Genomic DNA, 16,687 nt, shown 5'->3' with positions numbered 1-16,687 from the left:
CTCAGCATAAGAATGAAGAACAGGTAGGTGGCACAGTGGATCGAATGCTAGGCCTGAAGTGAGGAAGATTCATCTCCCTGAGTTCAAATCTGACCTCAGACACTTACTAGTTGTGTGACCCTGGACAAGTCACTTAACCCTGTTTGCCTCAGTTCCTTATCTGTAAAATGAGCTGGAGAAGGAAATGGCAAACCACTCTAGTGTCTTTGCCAAGAAAAACTTCAGCTAGGGTCATGAAAAGTCAGGCATGACAGAATAGTAACAAAAGGAGTGAAGACTTTATCTTACTAGTATCTGTACCCTTTTAACGGATGGGAGGCTCTTCTGTTCTAAAGCTCTCCTTTTACTGTGGTTTCCAAAGGCAGTCAAGCAAATTCTTTCACAAGGAGCTCTCTCCAAAGGGCAACATGGTTGAATGGGTATGAAAACCTGGGTTCACATCCTGCCTTAGATACCTCTTAGCTGTGTAACCCTGTGCAAATCATTAAGCCTTTCTATGCCTCAGTTTCTTCATCTATAAAATGAGGGAATTGGATTTAGTGGCTTTTTCCAGCTCTAAATCTATTATCCTATGTCCAAGCCTGAAACAGCTTTGAGCCAATCCCCCAAAAACTTGTCTATTACAACTGGGCAATAAAATAACTTAAGCTTTGAATCCCACCTCTTTCATGGAGCTTTCATTCCTTCTTTGAAACAGAAAAGAGGTGGAAAATCTGCCTATTTCTAACAAACAGACCTGTCCTGTGGGGCATAGCCCTACTGCCAACATTAAGAAAAGTTATAGCAGGCTAAAGCCCTATCACACATAACCGTCCTGAGGGCAGGAAGCATGTATTTTTGGTACTCTGACTAATACCAGGGGCTGTGTGAAATGAATCAAATTCACACCAGCCATTTTACTGTCTATCTATTTATAACTTTTCAAGGAGCTGAATCATTTTGACTGAATTTGATTCTATAATAATAGGCACCATGATGCAATTTAAGTTTGCTTTGCACATTAGGTCTCTGACTGGAAACAAAATGATGGACAGTAAGTTTTCCAATAAAGGGGTCTTCTGGGATTGTCAGCATGAGGCCTGTCATTTGTAGGATCAGTAGTTATATGTTGATTGGATTAAATCACTTAATTCCAGATGACTTATTGCTTAAATTTTTTAATTGTATTTTTAGAACCTTTTGTAGTATACATACACTCACACACTACTCCAACTCTTGGCATAGACATGCTCCTAGGTTCTCCTAGGCCATGCCAGCACAGCTCAAGCTGAAAAAGGCTTCAAGGCCAGGTCCAATAATAGCCTGTCAGTATCTTCCATCCAAGGACCAACCCAGTTAAATTTGGAGAGTCTCAGCAGCAACCAGTTGGCCACATGGTAATGAATTTTTTGGCCACAATAATTCATAAAGACCATCTACTGAGGGGCAGAATGATTGTGATCTCCATAAGTGGAGAGTGGGCAATGATGGAATCAGAAATCCTTTAATATATGGCAATATTTCTACACTAAGGAGATTATTCAGAGGGCCTGAGAGGCAGGCCCCTTGGAGTTTATCCCACTTGATTCACTCTGGGACCTAGAATTGTGAAAAGAGAAAAACAATTCCAGCGGAGAAAGGGGCTGGAGATGCCTGGATAAAAGGTACAATGGTAACCACATGACAAGTTGTATTACTATGATAAGGAAGAAGGCTGTTTGAAAATAATCAGAAATTCTCTCAGGAAGCCCAATTATATTCTTATATTGTGAATCAAAATGCCGGTGCCAAAGACCTGACCTATCATTCACATACCTTTTATCCTGTAATTAAACCAGATAAGCTGCTGGGCTAATTCTTTCCTGAATGATACCACCCTTTGAGCAAGACTGTACATCTGTAGAAGATTTCACTCTGATGATCTATTATACCAATATTTCACTGCAGTGAGCTGCCTCCTTAATGATTTACCCATAACACATCATCAGAATGAGACACACTTATAATATATTACTCAATAAGTCTGTGGTGGCCAGAAGAGAAAGACAGGTTCACTGACAGAGGAAGTGCCCTTATATGGTAGATGTCGGCTCACATGTAACATGCTGGGCTCTCTCTTCCTATATAAATGTGTGTGCCTATTTTCATGAGCCTCTCTCTGTCACCTGTCTCTGTCTCTCTCTGTCTCTGTCTGTCCATCCATATCTCTATCTCTCTGTTTCTCCCACTGACCTGCAATTTCATTGGCATAGGGAGCTCCTTGGTATGGAAACTCCCTCCAACAATGCAAATGGGCGATCGTTCTGTAATTTAAAGTCTAAGAGCCTGGGGTTACTAAGAGGATAAGTGACTTGCCCAAAGCCACACAGCCAATATGTGTCAAACCCAGACCTTCCCCTCTAATGCTATCTCTCTAGCCACTATACCATACTACCTCCATCCTTAGGCCCATCATGAATAAAACATGATCTTGGCTACCTCATAGACTCTCAGAATTGAAGGGACATTCAAAAAGTCATCTAGTCCATGGCCTCCTTCCTGTCTTCATCTGAGCCAGGCCAGACAGAGGTCTAGCTGTCCTGTTCTTTAAGATCTCTGGGAGAGATTCCATGACCTCCTATAACAAGTCTGAGAAGCTCTTTCTCAGATTCCCAACTGGCTCCATCCACAGTGTAGGTGGCTAGCTATGTTCCATAATTTTCAGAGCAAGTTGAAAGTTCTTCTGCTCAAAATTACCTTTTCTTTGGACCTGTTCTGGTACTTGATTTTTACCACATGTGAATTTAGGTCCTGTGACTGCAAAATGCACATGTGTTACCTGAGTGGGAAATCATGCTGTCATTAACAACTATTTTCCTATTAGCATCTATTCATTTCTCAAATCAAGTTGCTGTTACATAGGACACTGAGGTTCAGCTCAGTTCTAGGCAACAATTTTTGAAAGGATGCTGACACTCTGGGCAACAAAGAAGAGGAAGAGACTCAGAACTATTCCAGTGCCTGGTACCATGCCTAGACCATGAAAAATGCTTGTTGATTGATTAATTGATTGACTGATTGATTCCTTCTAAGCTGCATTGTAAGCTGATCAGCCACAGTCAGACACACTGTACCTCAACCCCAGCATAGTGGTGTCATTTTGGTCTCTTCAAGAACAAAGGACAACAGCCACCATAGATTGATTCCATCCATGGACCAGTTGAAGAACCAGGAATTTTCAACCTGCAGGAGATAAGACTTAGGAAAGAGTCTGTAAAATGAATAAACTGGAATAGTCTCTAAGCTTCCTTCCATCTCTAAACCCTGTGCTCCTAACATCCTATGACCTTATGACATGATAGCTACCTTCAAGGTTCCAGAAGGTAGAACTAGGGACAATGGGTAGAAGTTAGAGAGAGGCAGACTTTGATTCAGTATGAAGAAAAAAGTTCCTAACAATTAGAGCTACTCAAAAAGTAGAGTTAACTGGCTCTGGAGGTCCTGGGCTCCACATCATGGAAAGTCTTTGAAGCTGATGGGAAGCTGAATGACCACTTATTAAAAATTCCACAGACAGGATTAATGATTCTGGTAAAGGGTCCTCTGAGGACCCTTCCACCTCTAAGATCCTATGAGTCTATTTCTTTAGACTTGACACCTTTTCTGCATTTTTGTGTGTCATGGACCCCTTTTGGCAGTCTGGTGAAGCCTATGGACCCCTTCTCTGAATCATGTTTCTAAATGCATACAATCAAACAAGTGGAATTACAAAGAGAACTCATTATATTGAAAGAAAGATGTAGTTTTTTTCACATCCAGGTTTACAGACCTCCTAAGAATGCCTTACCTAGAACATTAATATATGCCAAACTTTGGCCTGCTCTGTCTTCTTGCTACCAAGGCCCTAGTGGGATGAAAAGGATGTCAAAAGGTGAAGAGCTGGTTGTAACTTGCAGATGACTGGAGATCATTCCCCACTCCCACCCCACCAAGGATATCCACCTGGTTTTTGGAAGCCCACCCTGGGGCTGAGCTATCCTGATTGTTAAGTGAATGCAAATTCATCTAACTCACTAAATCTAGCCAGCCCCAGACCAAGCTTTTCACATCCTATCCAGCCATCCACCTTGGGCACCTTGCTATCTGCACTGCCAACCACATACAGAAATTCCCTAATCCCTACCTTCTATCTCTTGCTCTAGGAACAGTAGTGAAATTCACACTACTGTTGCTTTTGGAAATAATGTGACAATCTACTGCCCTGTGACTCCACTCACCATCCCTACGACTCCTTAAACCAAAACTCTCTTCCTTGGACATCTTTTCCCTATGTGTGCTGCCCAAAGCTTTCTTGAGGGCAGGGACAGTCTAGCTTTTGTATTTGAATGTCCATTGTTTAGTACAGTGCTTAGTATATGGCAGGTACTTAATTTTTTTTTTCATTCATTCAAAGCCAGCTTCCCCAACTTGTGATTTTTATTACAATATTAATGCATTCATGTTCTGGCCTCAGCTGTGCACTGCTCCTTCCACCGAAAGCATCTATCTGTAAACCCCTCAGGTAAGCGAGAAAACTGGGAGTCAAGGGTCTTGAATCAATTCGACTAAATGACCTCACATCAAATATCAAGACATTATGGGTCTTGATTTTCCTGCTTTAAAAATGGAAACTCCACTAATCACATTGGTTGACTGTGAGATTACCTCCTCGCCTCGGGTCCCTTATCTGTAACTCAAGGACAATCATATCTGTAGTATTAATAACCTCACACACTTGTTGTGAAGCTAAAATGATATAAAGTACATAAAACACTTTGCAAATGTTGAAGTGCTATATAAATGTCAGGGGGGTAATGGTACTGGTGGTGGTGGTGGTGGTGGTGGTGCTATCATCACCATCATCATTATTAAATGGGATTGAGTTTCCCACATAATAGGACCCCAGATAGGCACTCCATATATTGTCCCTGACATCCCACCATGTGTCTGGCTTTACCCCTAGATGGCTGGAAACCTTTAGAATCTGTCTCTGTTAACACCAAAAATGAAAGATTTGGCAGTACGGGAAGATGGTTCTTGGTGGGTAGCCAGGCATGAGAAATGTGATGACTTAGAGAAGGTCCTTTAGGAACTAGGAGGCTGTGACTCCTGCTGGGGTGATGGAAAAGGGCCATTGCATCTCGGCTGGTGGAAGGAAAGAGAAGCTGGGTGATAAAGCCCAAAAGCCGCCTGGCTTCCTTTTTAATATTCAAGAGATGACCTCAAGCATCCTTGGCTTTCAAGCTGAGAGCACTGAGAGGGGATCTGAAGAACAACTGGTGCGTCCTTTTGAAAAGTCTCAGATTCAATTGCAGGACCAGAAGACTAAACTTTTCCACTCATCTACCCTTATCCTGCTACCCTTCCCATGATTTCATAGTCCTCAGATATCTGGGCCAAATTCTGCAGTGACGTCAATTGCCCCGTGGCATACTTGGCTCTTGATACAGTTAGGAGGGGCCCACCTTCCTTCTCCCTCCAGCCCGGGGCAAAGAACAAGAGGCCACCCAGAAGGGACATAGTTTACATGGAACACTTGAAGTCTAAGAGGCAGCTTAAAATGGAGGAGTTGAGATGGAAGGGAAGGAGAATGAATTCTCTTGGAAGTTCAGACCCCTGCCTCCAGCAGGGCCCCTCACTACCCTCAGCCCGACCCCAGCTCCATCTGGAGAGGCTCACTAGTACTAGGATCACAGGTACAAAGCTGAAGGGGTTCTCACAGGCTACCTAGTCCAAACCTCATTTTACAAATGAGAAAACTGAGACCCGAGGAAGCTGAGTGATTTGTCTAGGGTCATGGAAATAGTAATCATCGGGGATGGGATCTGAACCCAGATCTCTTGAGTCTAGAGACAATTCTCTCCATTATGCCACAATGCCTCTCTTCTCCTCTTTTTCCCCTTCCTCTTCTCCCTCTCCTTCCTCCTTCTCCTCTTCCCTCCTTTTCTTCTTTTCCCTTTTTCTCTCCCTCCTTCCCCCTCCACCGGCAGATTTAGAGCCAAAAGGACCGCTTCCCTCTGAATTTCATATGGAGCATATTCAAAGCATCATCTCTTGAAAGGATCCAGCCTTGAAGAAGATGGATCAGGGAAACTGTTGACCCCATCTGAGGCAACAGTGTCTTGAGGTTAGGGTCTTAAGCAATGGCCACATCTGTGGTTTGTGGAAAAGGGAAAAAAGAAATCGTGAATGATAATAGTAACTCACATTTCTATAGAGATTTTGAGTTTTCAAAGTGCTTTCCTCACAACTACCCTGGGAAGTAGGTAGGGCAAGTACTATTATCCCCATTTCACAGATGAGGAAACTGAGGCCCAAAGTACAAAAGGTATAGGTAGATTGCCAGCTAATTAGCTGGAAAGGGAAAATCCCTATTATTTACTCTGCCTTCTTTACTCTTCCCCAAGTCTACCCTGGGCAGCTAGGTGCCACAGAAGAGTGTGTATGGCCTGGAGTCAGGAAGACTCATCTTCTTGGGTTCAAATCTGATCTCAGACACTTACTAGCTGTGTGACCCTACACAAGTCATTTAACCCAGTTTTCCTCAGTTTCCTCATGTGTAAAATGATCTGGAGAAGGAAATGGCCACCCATTCCAGGATCTTTACTAAGAAAATCCCAAATGGGGTCACAAGAGTCAGACAATGATAGAAAAACAATTAAACAACAAGTCTATCCTAGTGTTGATCTCTCACTTTGCCCCTTCCCATCAAGTTGTACATGTTAGTCATAGACATAATAAGGATAAGAAACAGTAACCTGGACCAGTTTCCTAGGGTTGGGCACATTGCTACTCCCCGTCCTGCCCTTCAAAAAAGGACAGACTGTCAGTGACTTCACAGGCCCCTAGACAGAGGTCTCATTGTCCCCTGTCCTACTCCCCTCCCACTCCCAATTCCACTCTAGGACCTCTGCTCCTTAACTTTTAGCCAAAACATGATGGTATAAGGGCACACCCCAACCTCGTCAGGTCTGGAATTCTACAAGGCGCCAGGGCAGCTGAATGGGTTGTAGTGGACCAATATGAGGACACAGCGCCATCTCGTGGTCTTCATGTGTGCCCACACCCTCAGACTTTGGCCATGACCTTTGCAAATAAATCCATATCTCATCATTATCCATCATCACAACCTGATGTTTGCTTAGGGTAAAGTATAACAGCAAAGGATACACACACACACACACACACACACACACACACACACACACAGGCACACTGGTTTGGGGCCAAGGATCCTAAATGCCACAATGACTATTAAACAATGTCCTGCCTTTACCCAAATGGGAGGGAAGCAGGGATTGATTGTCTCTCTTTTTTCATCTAAACTGCTAACCCAAAATAAAGCAGCTGTTGAAGCCCCTGACCTTTCTCTAGCTGTTGGAAGGGAAATGCTGGATAAATAATATATAGCCCACTGCTGGGCTAGACTTAGAACCATCCTTTAATTAAAATAGCTGAGCCACCAGAAGGTCATGCAGACTGACTTTTGAGGTAGCAGTCCAGCAGAGGCATCACCCAACTGGAAATCTGGTCTGGAAAATAGAGTAATCTGACCCCCAACCCCCACCAAAGACAGATCCTCCCCGAATTGTGGGTGGGCTTTTGTTTTTGTTTTCTTGGGGCAGACAAAATATTTGACTTCCTGTCTTTTGGTGATAGAGTATGCATGTTGCTAGCCTCCTGTATGGAAATCTTTCCATTCCTGGAGCCTACTGCAGGAGTTTGGCCACAGCATCCCAGGGCAGGGACTGCCTCAATGCTGAGCTCCACCAATCAGGAGTGAACTTAGAGAGTTCTCTGACAGTGACATAAGAGTCACTTCCTGTTTCTCATCCAGGAGGCTAAGTGTCCTTTCTTGCTGAGCCAAGGTGATCTTCAACCAGGCAGCTCACCGCACCCCTGCTTAGGCATTACTGACCTCATCAACTATTGGTCATAGGTTTATCCCTGTTTATGGACCCCAGCAGAATCAGTCTGGTATATCCCTGCAAAAATGAAATTTAACTCAAGAATAGAGGCAAAGAAATAGCCCTATTGCCACATTGAGCAGTTCATCTGATCATGCCTCCAATTCCCTGTTTCTCTAGGAGGGGCACAGTGCCAACTTTTCCCACTGTCAGTAGCACACACAGTCATCTACCTGAACTTATGGGTTGTCAACAAAGCTGCCAGCTCACTTCCGAATCTAGTCTGCCAAAGCTGAAAGCTGGGAAGGATATATTAGACAGGAAAACGACAGCCCACCATATTTTGGTTTCCAGATGACAGGGACAGGCTGCTATGACATCTGTAAGGAAAATCTAGTTCCCAGTCTGAATGGAATTTTGTGGGGAGGAACATTGATGGAGGATAGAAGGATTTGAGCCATTATTTTTTTATTGACAAGCTGTCATTAGGGGAGGGGAGGGAGAAAAGGTCATTATTTTACATAATTCAGGAAACCTTTAGGGATATGAATTGATCATGATTGCCAATGCCAACATTAAAAAGCTTGACATTATTCAGAACACATTTTTTAAAAATTATTTGGCCTGGCTTCCTAGGAGCTTCCATTCAAAGGCCAAGTCAGATTAACAAGAGAAATCTGCATAATGACCTAGTGTATTAAGGATCAACATTTCCAAGAATTTTAGAATTCTCTTCCACATGGAAGAGAAGAGATTAAATTTTTATTTTCTTCATTGGCTCACCTTCCTCCTTCTGCCCTTTAAGTGTGGGTGAAACTCAAGACTCAGTCCTCAGCCTTCTACTTTTCTTTCTCTTCATACTCTGTCAGAAAACTCAACCATTCTTAGAACTAAACAATTAACCCTTGGCTAGTGATTTATTATTTTGATTTATTAATCAAAAGAGGGAGTGAATGTAAAACACCTTAAAAACCTGTAAGCACTTATTATTATCAACATCATCTTTGGCCTTCTCTTTCAGTTCAGTGGAGTGTTTCTAAATGTTTACCATATTTTGGGATGAATGTTTTTGGGAGGTTTTATTGGGGGTGGGGTTAATCATATTTTAATTTTAACATGCATTTTTAAAAATTTTGAGTTCCAAATTTTCTCCCTCCTTCCAGCCCCTCCCCTACCATTGAGAAGACAAGAAATGTGATCCCCATTATACGTGTGAAGTCATGAAAAACATTTCCATATTAGCCATGTTGCAAAAAAAAAAAAAAAAGGCAAGAAAAATAAAGTGAAAACCAATATGCTTCAATTTTTCATTTGGAGTTCATCATTTCTCTCACTGGAGGCAGATAGTATTTTTCTTGAATCCTTTGGAACCATCTTACATCATTGTACTGATCAGATAAGTCTTTTACTGTTGATCATCATTACAATATTGTTTTTGTACCCAATGTTCTCCTGGTTCTGCTCACTTCACTTTGCATCAATTAATACAAGTCTTCCCAGGTTTTTCTGAAGCCATTCCCTTCAACATTTCTCATAGCACAATAGTATTCCATCACAATCCTATATCACTCATTCAGTCATTCCCCAACTGATGGGCATCCTCTCAGTTTCCAATTCTTTGCCATCACAAAAAGAGCTTATATAAATATTTTTGTCCATATGTGTGCTTTTCCTTTTTGTTTGATCTACTTGGGATATAGCCCTAGTAGCAGTATTGTTATTGAGTCAAAGGGTCTGCACAGTTTTATAGTCCTTGGGGGATAGTTCCAAATCGTTGCCTAGAATTGGAGCAATTCACAACTCCACCAATAGTGCATTAGTGTACCTATTTTTCCCATATCCCCTCCAGCATGTTATTTTCCTTTTCTGTTTCTGATAGGTATAAGGTGGTACCTCAGAGTTGTTTTAATTTGCATATCTCTAATTATTAGTGATTTAGAGCATTTTTTCACTTGACTATTGATAGCTTTGGTTTCTTCCTCTGTTTTTGTTTGTTTGTTTGTTTTGTTTGTTTTGTTTTTTGTTTTGGCAATGGGGTTAAATGACTTGCCTAGGGTCACATAGCTAGTAAGTGTTATGTGTCTGAGGCTGGATTTGAACTTAGGTCCTCCTGAATCCAGGGCCAGTGCTCTATCCACTAGGCCACCTAGCTGCCCCTGGTTTCTTCTTCTGAAAACCATTTGTTCATATCCTTTGACCATTTATCAATTGGAGAATGGCCCTTATCTTTATCAATTTGGCTCAGTTCCCTATATATTTGGGAAATGAGGCTTTTCTCAGAGAAACTTGCTAATTGGTTTTGTTTGTGCAAAAACTTTTTAATTTAATGTCCTCAAAATTATCCATTTTACATCGCATGATCCTTTTTATCTCATTTGATCATAAGCTCTTCCTTTATCCATAGAACTGACAGGAAAAATGTTCCATGCTCCCCTAATTTGCTTTTGATATCCCCCTTTATGTCTAATTCATATACCCATTTTGACATTATCTTGGTATACAGTGAGAGATGTCAGTCTATGCCTAATTTCTGCCAGGCTGCTTTCCAGTTTTCCCAGTTTTTGTTAGTGAGTTCTTGCCCTGATAACTGGGAGCTACTTATCAAACACTAGCTTACGATGGACATTTACTACTATATATTGTATACCTAAGCTATTCCACTGATCCACCACTCTATTTCTTAGACAGTACCAGATTGTTTTGATGATTACTGCTTTGTAACATAGTTTGAAATCTGGTACTGCTAGGTCATCTTCCTTCATATTTTCCTTTTCATTGATTCATTTGACATTCTTGATCTTTTGTTGTTCTAAATACTATTTTTTCTAGGTCTATAAAATAATTTTTTGGTAGTTTGATTGGTATGGCACTTAAATAAATTAATTTATGTATAATTGTCATTTTTATTATATTAGCTCAGTCTATCCATGAGCAAATAATGTTTCTCGCGTTGTTTTGATCTGTTTTTATTTCTGTGAAAAGGGTTTTGTAATTGTGTTTATATATTCCCTGGGTTTGTCTTTTTTGTTTTGTCTTTCAAACTTTCAAATAATTTATGCTACCTGCAGATATTTTAAATGGAATTTCTTGTTCTCTGTCTTCCTGCAGGGCTTTGTTGGCAGTATATAGAAATGGTGATGACTTATGTGGGTTTATTTTATATCCTGCAACTTTACCAAAGTTGTTAATTGTTTCAACTAGCTTTTTAGTTCATTCTCTAGGGTTCTCTAAGTATAAGTCTATTATATGAAAAGGGCAGTAGTTTTGGTTCCTCATTGTCTATCCTTATTCCTTCCTTTTTCTTTTTCTTGTCTTATTGCTACAGCTAGCATTTCTAGTACGATATTGCATGATAGTGACGATAATGCACATCCTGCTTCACCCCTGATCAAATTGGGAAGGCTTCTAGCTCATCCCCATTGCAGATAATGCTTATGCTTGGTTTTAGATAGACATTACTTAACATTTTAAGAAAAGTTCTATTGATTATTGTGCTTTCTAGTGCTTTTTTTTTTTAAATAGGAATGAGTGTTGTATTTTTTCAAAGCTTTTTACACATCTATTGATATTTGGTTAAGCATTTAGCAGACCCCTTTAGCTGGTCTATCGGTGTCCTTATCTTGGGGCAGACACTGTAAACAAACATTGGAATGGATCCAGAAATTAATAGAATAGTCTTTGGGACTTTAGGCATAGTACTTTTAATGACCTCAATCTTCCTCCCTGAAACAAAGGTCTGTCTTTGCAACATAACAGTCTTTTTGGTGACTCTCACTGGCCGCAAACCATAAAATAACACTCAGATCTAGGTCCTCCCTTGAGCTTCAGTCCTTCATACCTGGCTACCTATTGGATATTTCAAACTGGTTGTCCTAAAGATACCTCAAACTCAACTGTTTCAAACTAGAACTCTTAACTTTTCTCCAAATCTCAGCCCTTTTCCAAAATTCCCTGTTTCTGTTGAAGGCATCATCATTCTATCAGTCTCCCAAGCTCATAAGCTCAGTATTACTTTCAATTCCTCTCACAACCCACAAGACATCAGTAGCCAAATCTTGTCATTTCTACATCTTCAACATCTCTCACTTCTGACCCCTTTTCTCTACTCCCATGATCCTGAACCTAGTTTGGGGCCCCCCTCACCTACTGTCTAGACCATTGCAACAACCTTGTAATTGGTTTCTGTGCCTCGTCTCTCTCCACTCTAATACATTTTCCACACAGCTGCCAGTGATTTGATTTCCCTAAAGTACCGATATGATTTTGTTACTCCCCAATTCAATAAACCAGTGGCTCCCTATTGCCTCGAGGATAAAATCTAAATTCTTCTGTTTGGCTTTCAAAGTCCTTCATAACCTGGATCCATCCTATCTTTTGTAGCTTTTTTCTATATTGCTCCTCTTCCATGCTCCACAGTCCAGCCAAGTTGGCCTTCTGTTCCTCGTATATGGTACTCCATCTCCATGTTTGCACTGGATGTTCCTCATGCCTGGAATGCACTCTCTCCTGACCTCCACCTCATAGAATCCCTCTTTCTTCAAGACACAGTTCAAATACCACCTTCTACACAAAGCCTGATTCCCCTACTCCCCAACTCTTAATGCCCTAGTTGGCTGACTACCTTGGATCTAACTACCTTGTATTTATTTTGGATTTAGTCTGCATGTACTTATGTATATTTGAGTTCTATCACCCAATAGAACGTAAGCTCCCAGGGCCCTAGGAGCCTACATTCTATTGGGTGAGAAAACTCAAACATATATGTTACCTAGGGAGTAGGGACTATTTAATTTTTTTTTCCTATTTGTATCCCCAGCTCCTAGCACAGTGCTCAGCACATAGTAGGTGCTTAATTAGTGATTATTCATTGATTCAATGAATTAAAAGTACGAGTCACACAAAGGACAATGAAGAGATGCAAGGTGGGCATGAATAGCATGCAACACATTAGGAAATAATCTTCCTGTCTCCAAGTCTAGCATTTTATCTTTCTAAAAGGAAGTAGGTTAATTTTATGTCATAAAAGCAAGGGATGAAGAATCCTCTTCCTCCACTGGTATTCATTTAATTCAAGAAAACTTGAAAGAGTTCTCAATATGTAGGGCAGACCCCTGTGGAGGATTTCTAAGAGGGCACAGATGAGCTGTGCAGGATAAGGAGGCATGGATGGCCTGTGATCAGCACTATTGGAAGGATGCTCACATTGATGAGATCACAGATCCATCAAAGTACCAAAGGCAAGTGTTGACATCACCTCATACTCAACATGTCCAAAACTAAATCCATTCATTCTTCTGTTAAGACCTGTTCCCTTTCCCAAATTGCTGTCAGTGATCATCTTCAGGCTCCCAGGAACCCAAACTCATAACTCTGAAATCACTTCATCCCCTTTTATTTTCATCCATATTCAGACTGATCCTGCCTATTACTCCTTCAAGTGGCTCTTCTATCTGTCCTTCATTCCCACTGCCAGCACTTTAGTTCATGTTTTCATATCACACCTAGATTACTACAACAGTTTCCTATTTAGCCTCTCTAATTAGTCTTTCCGCCTTCCGTTCATCCTCTATATCACTGTCAGATTCATCTTTTTCAAAAAAGCCTTCATCTTGTTATATTCCTTTCAAAAACTTCTAATGGCTTTCACTAAGTCTCAACTAATCTATGTGGCTCTAAAGGCCTCCATCATCCAGCTCAACTTGGATGTCAATGTGTGGTAGTGGAGTGGAAAGAACTCTGGAATTCATGTGTTCATCACTTCACATCCGGAATTGTTTCCTTTTCTGTAGAATGAGAATTTTGAACTAATGCCCACTATTGTCTCTTCCAACCCTAAATCCTAGCCTACGACTATTCCAAGCTTACATCTAATTATTGACATTTACCCTTCACTACTATTAGGGTAATTTAATTCCCACATACATCTTACAAATTTCCAACTCCAAGTCTTTGCTTATTATCATTCTCCTCTTACCTGGTATGCCTCCCCCCTCTCCCTTCTGTGTGCAGTACTCCAATATTCTCCATTCTTCAAATCCCAGTTCAAGTCTAACCCCCTCCATGAAGCCTTCCTTGATTACCTTAGTCTTCTCTGATCTTTCTCCCCCCTAAACTTATAGCTTTAGTCTGTCCTACATGGCATATTGCTTAGAAAGCCAGTCTCAAAGTCAGGAGGACATGGATATAAGTCCTGTCTCTGACAAATGTTGGCTATACTAACATGCACAAGTCATTTCTCAGTGCTCTGGGCAAATCCTTAAGACTTTAAGTTGTAGATAAGGTGCCAACCTGCACTGGTAGGAGTGTCTTCACCTGCAGGTTCCCTGTGTCAATGAAATCATAAGTACACTCTATATGCCTATTCTATCTTATGTTATTTTCTATTGTATTATTTGTGTTAGTATTCTATGTACCTATCTAGAACTAGGCTCCTGAGGGAAAAGATCATCACTTTTGCTTGTTTTATTGATGCCTTTTTAAAATTTCACATTTACTTCCAAATATATCTTTTCCATCCCCACTTCCTTCCCCACGAAAGTTTTTTGTGTAAAGAGATTAGAAGAGAAAAAAAATGCAGTTCAGAAAAACTAAGCAATACATCAGCCAGCAGAAGCAACATTCCATACCCATAGTCCCTCACCACTTCACAATTACACAACATTCAACTTCATTTTATTGTCTTTCCATTTTCCATTGCTACATTGTTTACATGTTTTCGTTTCATTCTGCATGCAGCTGTTCATTCAGAGGCAGGTAGGTGGCGCAATGGGTAGAGACTTCCTAACTCTGTGACTCAGCAAGTCACATAACCTGTCTGCTTTAGTTTCCTTATCAGTAAAAATGGAGAGACTAACACCTACCTCTCAGGGTTGTGGTGAGGATAAAATGAAATATTTTTAAGGCACAGTATAAACCTTGAAGGACTATACATTGCCATTTCTTTTTGAAGCATTTACGTGCTATGATTTGTTAGCTACTCCCCTCTGATTGCAGGGCTGTAGGGTATAGCAATAAACTCCTCCCAAAGCTTTTCTTTATAGAAGGCAGGATTTGGACTTTCAACTTCTTCCACTTTTCCATTTGTAGCTCTGCTTGGTTTCAACCACACAGGAACAACCAGAATAAGATGCCCTTGCTCCTAGAGGGCACGGACTGCATTTTTCTTACTTATATCCCCAGCACTTAGTACAGTGCCTGGGCACATAATAGACACTTAATGTTTATTGAAATGAATTGACACCTTGCTTCACCCGCACCCCCAAGTCTTTGCTATCACCAAAAAATAAGATAAAATAAAATAAAATAAAACTGCTATAAATATTTTGGCACACATGGGATTTTTCCTGTTTTGGGGTGGTTTTTCTTAATCTCTTTGGGATATATGCCTAGCAGTGGGATCTCTCTAGGTCAAAGTATGTGGATATCTTAGGCACTTTTTAAGCATAATTCTAAATTGCTTACCAGAATTGCTTACCTAATTCACAGCTCCCAGTGTATTAGTGTGCCTGTCTTCTCACAGTTCCTCCAATGTTGACCTATTCCCTTTACCCTCTTCTGCCATCTTTGCAAATTTTCTGGGTGAGATCAAGGATCAGAGATGTTCTAATTTGCATTTCTTATTGGTAATGTGGAGCACTCTTAATTATTAAGCTCTCTAACTTCAATAGAATTCACTTGAAATCTGCTCATATACTTTGACCATTTATCTTTTAGGGGGGCCTGGCTTTTGGTTTCATATCTATTTCTGTTAATTTCCTATTTATTTTGGACATCAGACCCTTGAGATATTTATGGAGGACAAAAATTTCAATCAATAATTTTCTTTCTTATCCTTGATACAATAAAATCATTTCAATTTCATGTAATTTATTTTACTTTCTGTAGGGGGTTTTCTCCTCTAAGGTTACCTTTCATCTTCTCTGTATATAATTTACTTTGTAGGGTACCTACTCACGTACATGTTGTCTCCTCCACTAGAATGTAAGCTCCCCAATGAATTGAAAGCAAAGTAGAGGCCCATAATTTGAAGAATAGCTACACAAACTGCAGTAATTTAATGTGCTTGGAATACTACCAAGAAATGATAACTATGAATGTAGAGAAGCACAGAAATACTTACGCAATCTGATGCAGAGGAAAGATAACAATACACACAAAAGACTGAAACAATGTAAATAGAACAACCACAAAGCAATCAAAAGGAATTCTGCAAAATTACAAAGAACAAGCTCAGTTCCAAAGAAGACATATGAGGAGACACCTTCACCCTGCTTCTTTGTAAAAGTGGAAGGTCGACGAGTGTGGTGCACTGCTTGTACTTTCGGACTCTTTCAACGTATTGATCAGCTTTGATGATTTTTGGTTTTTCTTTTTGAAAGACTGTTATTTATATGGGATGGATCTATGGGATGGGGGAGAGGAATCGTCACAGAAATTCTGGTTTCATAAAAAAATAAATTTTTAAACATAACCTCCCTTAGGGCAAAGATCATTTGCCTTTTCTTTGTATCCCTCATGTTTGTCACAATACCCGGCACATAATAAACACTTAATACTTGTTCACTGTTTGGTCTCTTCTCTCCCTTTTTTTCCTGCTGACCACTGTAGTTAGTTACTCCCATTTATTTTCTACCTTTTTTAATGAAGCACTTTTTATAATTAGGTCAAATATCCATCTGGAACTTGTATGTAGTGTAAGACACTGGTTAAAACCTTTCATTTTTTGGCAAATTGCTTTCCAGCTTTCCTAAACAGGGAATCCCTCCTGAAGGAGTTGATGTTCT

The sequence above is a fragment of the Vombatus ursinus genome, unplaced genomic scaffold, assembly GCF_900497805.2.
Source record: "Vombatus ursinus unplaced genomic scaffold, bare-nosed wombat genome assembly UNPS02014797.1, whole genome shotgun sequence".
In the NCBI taxonomy this organism is placed as follows: Eukaryota; Metazoa; Chordata; class Mammalia; order Diprotodontia; family Vombatidae; genus Vombatus; species Vombatus ursinus.
This window is presented reverse-complemented; position numbering follows the sequence as displayed.